Source organism: Amia ocellicauda, chromosome 2 (genome assembly GCF_036373705.1).
Source record: "Amia ocellicauda isolate fAmiCal2 chromosome 2, fAmiCal2.hap1, whole genome shotgun sequence".
Lineage (NCBI taxonomy): Eukaryota > Metazoa > Chordata > Actinopteri > Amiiformes > Amiidae > Amia > Amia ocellicauda.
This window is the reverse complement of record NC_089851.1, coordinates 51,326,075-51,338,501: the sequence shown is the minus strand read 5'-3', so window position 1 is coordinate 51,338,501 and position 12,427 is coordinate 51,326,075. Positions and strand designations below refer to the sequence as shown.

The 12,427-nt window shown below is 44.9% G+C and overlaps 2 non-coding genes across 2 annotated transcripts; both read left to right on the top strand.

Annotated features, from left to right (window-relative positions):
- The first annotated feature begins 4,446 nt into the window (after positions 1-4,446).
- trnap-ugg (transfer RNA proline (anticodon UGG)) lies at positions 4,447-4,518 on the top strand. Its single transcript has one exon. It is a non-coding gene; the product is annotated as a tRNA-Pro (tRNA).
- A 5,131-nt stretch (positions 4,519-9,649) lies between these two features.
- Positions 9,650-9,723, top strand: trnat-ugu (transfer RNA threonine (anticodon UGU)). The gene has a single exon. It is a non-coding gene; the product is annotated as a tRNA-Thr (tRNA).
- The last annotated feature ends 2,704 nt before the right edge of the window (positions 9,724-12,427 follow it).

Sequence of the window (12,427 nt, the reverse complement as noted above, 5' to 3'; positions counted from 1 at the left end):
AGCCACGAAACCAGACGGCTTCATGCCCTAGGGCTCGTTCAGGAGTTGAACACAGGACCTCTCGCACACTAAGTGAGAATCATACTCCTAGACCAACGGGCCAACTGAACAAGTGGCTTCACAAAGTTCTCCTCCTCAACAACACACTACATGTCCTCCTCCTCCTCCTCCTCCTCCTCCTCCTCCTCCTCCTCAACAACCACAACAAACTTGCATAATACACATTTGTTTTATAGAAAAACACACAGATGACAGTCTGATTTCCCTTCAGCTGCACAGGCAACAGCATCTGAGGTCAAAAGCCCTCTTGTGCTTTTGACAGAGAGCACACTGTTCAGTGACCACTTAATAAGTAGGACTAATCATTTCTTATTTTTTACAGAATAGGACACAGAAATAACTTATGATTACTTATTTGTTATCTACATTTTACTTTTCATAGTATTTCCAAACGTTTTTTATCAATGTATGAACAAACACAACCATTGAGACACACACTATTAGGGATTTTTCGTTTTATTTTCTTTATGAATGTAATGCAAAACAATATAGAGTAACAGTGACAAAAAGTGCCAGGGGTTTATGACAATACAGAAAGCACATTATAGAAAAGACCTGAAAAACACACAAGCACTACATCAGAGATACCACGCATTAAGTCCCTTCCCTGCGCTGTAGGCTCCATAGCGCTGCATCACTGCTGCCTCTCGCTAATCTCAAGATGGAGCTGGGGGTAGGTGTTCCATGGCCAGGCTGTCGTTCCCTCTGCCAAGTGTGTACAGGCCAAGATACCTCCATTACTTCAATCACTACATCTTCCGCTGACTTCTATAGGGGGCTGCGTGAACTACTGAAGTAATGCTGTAGAGATAAGTGTCCTTAAACTGGGAAATGGAAATAAAGATTAAGTAAGCATCACTCATTGAAGAAATGCATCACAGTGTCTCTGTCAGCCTGTACAGCAGCACATGTTTGCTGTAGCCAACATTTATTCAGTGCCAAATTTCCTTGCACAAAGCCATAGCAGATTCTCAAGCCCTCCCATGTTGTTGATTATCTTGTATCCATGTATTAAGAATAATGGTAATGCTTTATTTTAAGTGTCCATTATAAACAATCTATTAACATGTTATGTTATTATTATATGATTAATTTTACAAATTATAAATATATTAGACATTTTTAAACTTTTTTGCTATAATATGTTTTAAGGTATTTAATAACATATTTAATAAAGGGTATAATAACATGACATTTGCACATCGATATCAATCTATTATCATTAACTGCCATGCCAGTTAATTGCTGCTATTATCCATCCATTTTTGAAACCAGTTATCCTGGCGAAGGTCGCCGAGCACTGATCCCGGCAGGCAAAGGGCACAAGGCAGGAATACACCCAGGACGGGAACCCAGTCCATCGCTGGGCAACACACACACACACACACGCAGACACACCCACATACAGGGCAATTTAGAGAAGCCAATTAACCTAACCCACATGTCTTTGGACGGTGGGAGGAAACCCACGTGGACACGGGGAGAACATGCAAACTACATAGTATAGCAAAAATGTTTAAATAAAAATGTCTAATATATTTATAATTTGTAATAATCATATAACAATAACATAATCAATAATTTGTTAATAGATTGTTTATAATGGACACTTGTTAGCATAATAACTAATGTATGTTATCTATCTGTATGTAATGCTGTTGTCCTATAAGTCCTTACATTTGTAAACAGGGATTTTTGAAATAACCATTACTTATTTTGAGAAAAAACAGGGAAACAGAAATAAGGAATGAGTAACTATTACTTATTTCTTCATACTACTAGAATCAGAATTCACAGAAAAAGTAATAAACAAGAAAGATAAAAATAAATAACCATTACTTATTTTAAAAAAAGAAAAAACAGGAACCAGAAATAAATAAGTAAACTTTACTTATTTTGCAGAAAAAAATAAAAGTTTATTATTAATATATTGAGGAAACAATGAAAAAAATAACCATTACTTATTTTTTGAAAAATAAGGAATCTACTTCATAGAGGTTCTGAAATCAGCATACTTCTCATGGCAGGAAAGGAAACTGGAAGCCTTTTGACACATTTCTTGACTTTGATTGAAGATTTTCCAGTATTTTAATCAGACCTCCTGCCAGAATATATTCTGCAGTGGGTTTCAGAATGGGCTGCCAAAACTGCGTAATCTCCTCCACCAACCTTTCCTGGTTTTCCTTTGTTTGGTAAAACTGCATTTATGGAAGATACCCTTACAAAAATAAAATATTTAAAAATATATATTATTCTGAAATATGAAATGTATTTTAATGTATTAATATGTTTTATAAATGTGCATACCATTTTATAATATATGGTGAAAATATTCTTTTAAATATCAATTGCACTGTCACTTGATACAGAAATATGGTCAAATACACTATATTATACAATACAAATATTGCTTAATATAACTTAAGTATATTCAGAATTATATGTAAACTTGTTTTTAATATATCTATAATTATATGCAAATATACTGTAACATCTACACATGTATTTTATACTAAATATATAAAAATGCATACATATATGTCCCCTTATAATATACATTTAGTATACTGCTAAATACACAACAATCTCATATTGCATGTATTGTATACTGTGAGTATATTAGACTGCAAAAATGTTGCATTCTAAATATACTGGTAGAATATATTTGGATAAACTTCCAAACACATGTATACATGAAGTGTAACTTAAAACATTGGGATACTTCAATACTTTAATAGATTTCACTTGGTGTTTGACCCCCTTTTGCCTTCAGAACTGCCTTAATTCTACGTGGCATTGATTCAACAAGGTGCTGAAAGCATTCTTTAGAAATGTTGGCCCATATTGATAGGATAGCATCTTGCAATTGATGGAGATTTGTGGGATGCACATCCAGGGCACGAAGCTCCCGTTCCACCACATCCCAAAGATGCTCTATTGGGTTGAGATCTGGTGACTGTGGGGGCCAGTTTAGTACCGTGAACTCATTGTCATGTTCAAGAAACCAATTTGAAATGATTCGACCTTTGTGACATGGTGCATTATCCTGCTGGAAGTAGCCATCAGAGGATGGGTACATGGTGGTCATAAAGGGATGGACATGGTCAGAAACAATGCTCAGGTAGGCCGTGGCATTTAAACGATGCCCAATTGGCACTAAGGGGCATAAAGTGTGCCAAGAAAACATCCCCCACACCATTACACCACCACCACCAGCCTGCACAGTGGTAACAAGGCATGATGGATCCATGTTCTCATTCTGTTTAGGGCATGTATTACAGATTCATTCAAAAAGGTCTCACTTTAGATTTGAGGAAACACTATTTACTTGTATCAGCGGTCATTCATTTGTCATTAATAGTTCTTCCAATTTCCGACCTTTTAGTTCCAGAGACCAATGTTTTGGTACCAGCTTAAAAACAAAAAAAACAAATGTACATTAATTGGACAAATATGAAATATATAGTTACATGTAAAATATGGCCCAATATACAACGCTACAATTATTACAATTTACTTGCACTGTAATTACACGGTAACAAGAGTGAATTGACCAAGTAGTTTGTGTATAGTTAATTCAATTATTAAATACTAGTATGGATGATGTATGATTACAGAACGAGCTTACATACACTAGACAAGTAGTATGGCTTATTTACATGTAGTGTGTGTTTTTAACTTTACATATTCATGTAAAATGCTGCCAACCTTTGTGATGTTACCGATGACCTTAAACTCACCCCTTCTTAAAGTGTAACCACATGTGGTGATCAGGTGAGGGTCTGCCTCAAGCAGTTATGTGCTTGCCCAGGAGAACATGCAATATTGCCTATTAGCTTGGCTCGTTGGTCTAGGGGTATGATTCTTGCTGAGGGGGTGAGAGGCCCTGGGTTCAACTCCAGGACGAGCCCAGTTGGCCCCGCTTTGCAGTAATTGAAGTGTTCGTTCGTTTGCTCTTGAAGGCTGGCTTCTGGGCTCCTCTGCACAAAGGAGGGCTATCGATCTCAGATACTGTTGCCTGTGTAGGTGATGGGAAATCAGACTGTCATCTGTGTGTTTTGTTTTCTTTAAAGAAAATGTGTATTTTACAAGTTCATTGTTGTTGTTGAGGAGGAGGAGGACGAAATGTGGTTTGCCGGCTTGTTATGGAGACCTTTGCTGAACGTGTACTCCTGAGCTGCACCAAAGGAGAGGCATTCTTTTCAGTTGTTTGCGGGCCTGCTGAACCATGCTCTCAGTGCTGTCTCACTGGGGATACGGTTACCGTTCTGGAACGACACTTCAGCGCTACAGTCCATGCTATCAGTCAGTGACCGTAGGTCTCCCGGTCTGCCCCAAGCAGTTACGCGCTTGCCCAGCAGAAACTGCGACACTGTCAGATAACTTGGCTCGTTGGTCTAGGGGTATGATTCTCGCTTTGGGTGCGAGAGGTCCTGGGTTCAACTCCTGGACGAGCCCGCTTGGCCCCGCTTTGCACTCTCTGAAGCGTTTGTTTGTTCTCTCTCGATGGTTGGCTTCTGGGCTCCTCTGCACCAGGGAGGTCTTTCGACCTCAGATACTGTTGGCTGTGTAGCTGATGGGAAATCAGACTTTCATCTGTGTGTTTTGTTTTCTTTAAAGAAAATGTGTATTTTACAAGTTCGTTGTTGTTGTTGAGGAGGAGGAGCAGCACGAAATGTGGTTTGCCGGCTTGTTATGGAGACCTTTGTTGAACCTGTACACCTGAGCTGCACCAAAGGAGAGGCATTCTTTTCAGTTGTTTGCGGGCCTGCTGAACCATGCTCTCAGTGCTATCTCACTGGGGATGGCGTTACCATTCTGGAAAGACACGTCAGTGCTACAGTCCATGCTATCAGTCAGTGAGCGTAGGTCTCCCGGTCTGCCCCAAGCAGTTACGCGCTTGCCCAGCAGAAACTGTGACACTGTATGTTAACTTGGCTCGTTGGTCTAGGGGTATGACTCTTGCTGAGGGTGTAAGAGGCCCTGGGTTCAACTCCAGGATGAGCCCACTTGGCCCCACTTTGCAGTCACTGAACTGTTCGTTCGTTCTCTCTCGACGGTTGGCTTCTGGGCTCCTCTGCACAAGGGAGGGCTATTGACCTCAGATACTGTTGCCTGTGTAGGTGATGGGAAATCAGACTGTCATCTGTGTGTTTTGTTTTCTTTAAAGAAAATGTGTATTTTACAAGTTCGTTGTTGTTGTTGAGGAGGAGGAGGAGCACGAAATGTGGTTTGCCGGCTTGTTATGGAGACCTTTATTGAACCTGTACACCTGAGCTGCACCAAAGGAGAGGCATTCTTTTCAGCTATCGACCTCAGATACTGTTGCCTGTATAGCTGATGGGAAATCAGACTGTCATCTGTGTGTTTTGTTTTCTTTAAAGAAAATGTGTATTTTACAAGTTCGTTGTTGTTGTTGAGGAGGAGAAGGAGCACGAAATGTGGTTTGCCGGCTTGTTATGGAGACCTTTGTTGAACCTGTACACCTGAGCTGCACCAAAGGAGAGGCATTCTTTTCAGTTGTTTGCGGGCCTGCTGAACCATGCTCTCAGTGCTGTCTCACTGGGGATGGCGTTACCATTCTGGAAAGACACGTCAGCGCTACAGTCCATGCTATCAGTCAGTGAGCGTAGGTCTCCCGGTCTGCCCCAACCAGTTACACGCTTGCCCAGCAGAAACTGTGACACTGTCTGTTAACTTGGCTCGTTGGTCTAGGGGTGTGATTCTTGCTGAGGGTGTGAGAGGCCCTGGGTTCAACTCCTGGATGAGCCCACTTGGCCCCACTTTGCAGTCACCGAAGTGTTCGTTCGTTTGCTCTTGAAGGCTGGCTTCTGGGCTCCTCTGCACCAGGGAGGTCTTTTGACCTCAGATACTGTTGGCTGTTTAGCTGAGGGGAAATCAGACTGTCATCTGTGTTTTTTGTTTTCTTTAAAGAAAATGTGTATTTTACAAGTTCGTTGTTGTTGTTGTTATTGTTTTTGAAGAGGAGGAGGACATGTAGTGTGTTGTTGAGGAGGAGGAGGACGAAATGTGGTTTGCCGGCTTGTTATGGAGACCTTTGCTGAACGTGTACTCCTGAGCTGCATCAAAGGAGAGGCATTCTTTTCAGTTGTTTGCGGGCCTGCTGAACCATGCTCTCAGTGCTGTCTCACTGGGGATACGGTTACCGTTCTGGAAAGACACTTCAGCGCTACAGTCCATACTATTAGTCAGTGAGCGTAGGTCTCCCGGTCTGCCCCAAAGCAGTTACGTGCTTGCCCAGCAGAAACTGCGACACCGTCCGTTAACTTGGCTCGTTGGTCTAGGGTTATGATTCTCGCTTTGGGTGCGAGAGGTCCCGGGTTCAACTCCAGGATGAGCCTGCTTGGCCCTGCTTCGCAGTCACTGAAGCGTTTCTTTGTTCTCTCTCGATGGTTGGCTTTTGGGCTCCTCTGCACCAGGGAGGTCTTTCGACCTCAGATACTGTTGGCTGTGTAGCTGATGGGAAATCAGACTTTCATCTGTGTGTTTTGTTTTCTTTAAAGAAAATGTGTATTTTACAAGTTCGTTGTTGTTGTTGAGGAGGAGGAGCAGCACGAAATGTGGTTTGCCGGCTTGTTATGGAGACCTTTGTTGAACCTGTACACCTGAGCTGCACCAAAGGAGAGGCATTCTTTTCAGTTGTTTGCGGGCCTGCTGAACCATGCTCTCAGTGCTATCTCACTGGGGATGGCGTTACCATTCTGGAAAGACACGTCAGTGCTACAGTCCATGCTATCAGTCAGTGAGCGTAGGTCTCCCGGTCTGCCCCAAGCAGTTACGCGCTTGCCCAGCAGAAACTGTGACACTGTATGTTAACTTGGCTCGTTGGTCTAGGGGTATGACTCTTGCTGAGGGTGTAAGAGGCCCTGGGTTCAACTCCAGGATGAGCCCATTTGGCCCCACTTTGCAGTCACTGAACTGTTCGTTCGTTCTCTCTCGACGGTTGGCTTCTGGGCTCCTCTGCACAAGGGAGGGCTATTGACCTCAGATACTGTTGCCTGTGTAGGTGATGGGAAATCAGACTGTCATCTGTGTGTTTTGTTTTCTTTAAAGAAAATGTGTATTTTACAAGTTCGTTGTTGTTGTTGAGGAGGAGGAGGAGCACGAAATGTGGTTTGCCGGCTTGTTATGGAGACCTTTATTGAACCTGTACACCTGAGCTGCACCAAAGGAGAGGCATTCTTTTCAGCTATCGACCTCAGATACTGTTGCCTGTATAGCTGATGGGAAATCAGACTGTCATCTGTGTGTTTTGTTTTCTTTAAAGAAAATGTGTATTTTACAAGTTCGTTGTTGTTGTTGAGGAGGAGAAGGAGCACGAAATGTGGTTTGCCGGCTTGTTATGGAGACCTTTGTTGAACCTGTACACCTGAGCTGCACCAAAGGAGAGGCATTCTTTTCAGTTGTTTGCGGGCCTGCTGAACCATGCTCTCAGTGCTGTCTCACTGGGGATGGCGTTACCATTCTGGAAAGACACGTCAGCGCTACAGTCCATGCTATCAGTCAGTGAGCGTAGGTCTCCCGGTCTGCCCCAACCAGTTACACGCTTGCCCAGCAGAAACTGTGACACTGTCTGTTAACTTGGCTCGTTGGTCTAGGGGTGTGATTCTTGCTGAGGGTGTGAGAGGCCCTGGGTTCAACTCCTGGATGAGCCCACTTGGCCCCACTTTGCAGTCACCGAAGTGTTCGTTCGTTTGCTCTTGAAGGCTGGCTTCTGGGCTCCTCTGCACCAGGGAGGTCTTTTGACCTCAGATACTGTTGGCTGTTTAGCTGAGGGGAAATCAGACTGTCATCTGTGTTTTTTGTTTTCTTTAAAGAAAATGTGTATTTTACAAGTTCGTTGTTGTTGTTGTTGTTGTTTTTGAAGAGGAGGAGGACATGTAGTGTGTTGTTGAGGAGGAGGAGGACGAAATGTGGTTTGCCGGATTGTTATGGAGACCTTTGCTGAACGTGTACTCCTGAGCTGCATCAAAGGAGAGGCATTCCTTTCAGTTGTTTGCGGGCCTGCTGAACCATGCTCTTAGTGCTGTCTCACTGGGGATACGGTTACCGTTCTGGAAAGACACTTCAGCGCTACAGTCCATACTATTAGTCAGTGAGCGTAGGTCTCCCGGTCTGCCCCAAAGCAGTTACGTGCTTGCCCAGCAGAAACTGCGACACCGTCCGTTAACTTGGCTCGTTGGTCTAGGGTTATGATTCTCGCTTTGGGTGCGAGAGGTCCCGGGTTCAACTCCAGGATGAGTCTGCTTGGCCCTGCTTCGCAGTCACTGAAGCGTTTCTTTGTTCTCTCTCGATGGTTGGCTTTTGGGCTCCTCTGCACCAGGGAGGTCTTTCGACCTCAGATACTGTTGGCTGTGTAGCTGATGGGAAATCAGACTGTCATCTGTGTGTTTTGTTTTCTTTAAAGAAAATGTGTATTTTACAAGTTCGTTGTTGTTGTTGAGGAGGAGGAGCAGCACGAAATGTGGTTTGCCGGATTGTTATGGAGACCTTTGTTGAACCTGTACATCTGAGCTGCACCAAAGGAGAGGCATTCTTTTCAGTTGTTTTCGGGCCTGCTGAACCATGCTCTCAGTGCTGTCTCACTGGGGATGGCGTTACCATTCTGGAAAGACACGTCAGCGCTACAGTCCATGCTATCAGTCAGTGAGCGTAGGTCTCCCGGTCTGCCCCAAGCAGTTACGCGCTTGCCCAGCAGATACTGTGACACTGTCTGTTAACTTGGCTCGTAGGTCTAGGGGTATGATTCTTGCTGAGGGTGTGATAGGCCCAGGGTTCAACTCCAGGATGAGCCCATTTGGCCCCACTTTGCAGTCACTGAAGTGTTCGTTCGTTTGCTCTTGAAGGCTGCCTTCTGGGCTCCTCTGCACAAGGGAGGGCTATCGACCTCAGATACTGTTGCCTGTATAGCTGATGGGAAATCAGACTGTCATCTGTGTGTTTTGTTTTCTTTAAAGAAAATGTGTTTTTTACAAGTTCGTTGTTGTTGTTTTTGTTGTTGAGGAGGAGGAGGACATGTAGTGTGTTGTTGAGGTGGAGGAGGACGAAATGTGGTTTGCCGGCTTGTTATGGAGACCTTTGCTGAACGTGTACTCCTGAGCTGCACCAAAGGAGAGGCATTCTTTTCAGTTGTTTGCGGGCCTGCTGAACCATGCTCTCAGTGCTCAAATCCCAGCGGTGCCTTAGGCGGGCGTTGTGTGCCCCTTGCGAAGCTTGCGCTTCCGCTTCGTCGACCATCACTTTTAGCAAGATAGGCTTATCGTAAAGCCATCAGAGGACGTAATGATCCGGAAAGCCAACTGGACAGACGCCGGTTTGTAAAGAAGAACCAGAACCCAAAGGACACGTGCTACGCGCACCTAACGGCCAACGTCCAATTCCCATTGCCGCACCTGGACAGTCGCAACAGGGAGCTTGTTCCTCCCGTCAACCTTACGTTTTCACCTCTGTGTGCTTCCTTTGTTGCAGCCTGCATCCAGATTTTGTTTTGTTTTGTTTTGGTTTGATTTGGTTTGTTTTGGTTTGTTCCTTACGCCTGAGTGTAGGCACTGGGGAATGGGAGAGTCCTGGCACCGTGGCTTAGTTGGTCAAAGCACCTGTCTTGTAAACAGGAAACCCTGGGTTCGACTCCCAGCAGTGCCTTGGTTTATGTTGGCCTAGGCAATGGAAAGGAAGTTTCTAAACGCTCCATACACTTTTGCAAGATGGCCGTCCGCAGCAAGCAGCTTAAGGTTACTGTAGCCGCAGTCTGGCAAGCTGACCGCCAGAAGTAGAAACAATAACAAGGGGCGGGGGGAAAAGCGGGCCTTCCCTGGGTGGATTCGAACCACCATCCTTACAGTTAACAGCCGAACGCGCTGACCGATTGCGCCACAGAGACAGACGTAGGTGTTGCGGTTGCTGCAGTCGTGCAGTTCCTTCACAGTTGCCAGAAATCATTTCCAGCACATGATTTTCTTTGTCGTTGAATGCAACATACGTGACCATTGGGGGAGCGATAGCAAGCATGAGAGTTAGATATCGAGAGTCATAGATAGATAGCTAGCTAGATAGATAGATAGATAGATATATAGATAGACGGCAAGGCAAGCATCTGATTGACAGTGCTCCGTGATCTGCTGTTATGCTACTATGCTACTGACCATTGGGGGAGCGATAGCAAGCAAGAGAGTTAGATATCGAGTGTCATAGATAGATAGATAGATGGATGGATGGACGGCAAGGCAAGCATCTGATTGACAGTGGTCCATGATCTGATGTCATGCTACTATGCTACTGACCATTGGGGGAGCGATAGCAAGCAAGAGAGTTAGATATCGAGAGTCATAGATAGATAGATAGATGGATGGAAGGATGGACGGCAAGGCAAGCATCTGATTGACAGTGGTCCGTGATCTGCTGTTATGCTACTATGCTACTGACCATTGGGGGAGCGATAGCAAGCAAGAGAGTTAGATATCAAGAGTCATACATAGATAGATAGATGGATGGATGGACGGCAAGGCAAGCATCTGATTGACAGTGGTCCGTGATCTGCTGTTATGCTACTATCGGCAGCAGCAGCTGCAGTCTTGGTGCCGTCAACCTTACGTTTACACCTCTGTGTGCTTCCTTTGTTGCAGCCTGCATCCAGATTTTGTTTTGTTTTGTTTTGTTTTGTTTTGTTTTGTTCCTTACGCCTGAGTGTAGAGTCATAGCTAGCTAACTAGCAAGCGAGAGTTAGATATCGAGAGTCATAGATAGATAGATAGATAGATAGATAGATAGATAGATAGATAGATAGATAGATAGATAGATGGACAGCAAGGCAAGCATCTGATTGACAGTGGTCCGTGATCTGCTGTTCTGCTACTATTGGCAGCATCTTGGCTTAGTTGATTAAAGTGCCTGTTTAGCAAACAGGAGATCCTGGGTTTGAATCCCAGCAGTGCCTTAGGTGGGCTTTATGTGCACCTTGTGGAGCTTGTGCTTTCTATTTGTTGTGTTATGAGTGTGTATTGTGGTGACCACTATCCCCTGCTGGTGCTGTTGTGCATACATGGTTCCAGTTGAGGATGTGGTGAACTACAGATGACCTAATTTATGGAACGGATATAAAAGGAGAAAGGGAAGAGGAACAGGAGAAATGAGACGGCATGGTGGGGGAATACTTCAACCGTGGATTCATTGCACAAAAGACTGTTAAATTAATCTTTCGCCCACTTTGGAAGTCTTGACCATAATGGACATGTTATAATCAACACTTCCATGATTTCCACGGCACCTCAGCGTCGGGTGTGGATTTGTTGCAGCCTGGATCCACACTTTGTTTTGTTTTGTTTTGTTTTGCTCCTTACCCCTGAGTGTAGGCACTGGGGAACAGGGGAGTGCTGGCATTGTGGCTTAGTTGGTCGAAGCACCTATCTTGTAAACAGGAAACTCTGGGTTTGAATCCCAGAAGTGCCTTGGTTTATGTTGATCTAGGCAATGTAAAGGAAGCTTCTAAAACCTCCTTAGACTTTAGCAAGATGGCCGTCCGCAGCAAGCAGCATAAGGTTACTGTGGCTGAAGGAAAGCCGCAGTCTGGCAAGCTGACCGCCCGAAGTAGAAATAATAACAGGGGGTGGGGGGAAAAGGGGGCCCTCCCTGGGTGGATTCTAAAGGTCAACAGCTAATCGATTACACCACAGAGACAGACAAAGGTGTACCTGCTGACACGTTTGAAGAAGGGAAAAAGGAACACTGGATATGTCAGAAGTGGGACTTGAACTCCAGAGGAGACTGCAACATGAACGCAGCCTCTTAGACTGCTCGGACATCCTGACCACTCGGCAGGGTACTAGGAATGCGAGTAGTGGTCCAGGATTGCCTTCCGCAGCCTGAGCTGACGAAGGACACTCACAAGGTGGAATAAAGTAGACAGGTGAGGCAGGGATGCTGCCCTCACCTTGCTCTGACAAATTTAGAACCGTAAAAGGACGTGGCGGAAGATGTGGGGGCAGCAGGGGCACCAGGGGCAGCTCCTCATTAGTATAGTGGTGAGTATGTCTACCTGTCTTGCGGGAGACCGGGGATTGATTCCGGGGAGTGGTGGGGGAAGCCTAAACAAAGGACTTGAGAACAAGAAAGAGAAAGGTGTGCAAACTGATGTCACACTGTGCAACGTTAATTAGCAACAGGAAGTACTTGATGGCAATGATAACGTGGAGCACTCTCCACTGCAGATCCCAAGCTCTCTTTTCAGCCGTGGCTGATACACACTGTGCCATACTGGCTCCCCCTTCCCCTCCTCCCCCCCAGCCTGTCCCTCCAGGGCATGTCAGTTAGCGGCAAGAGCTGCGTTTGGTGCCGGGCCTTCACACAGGCC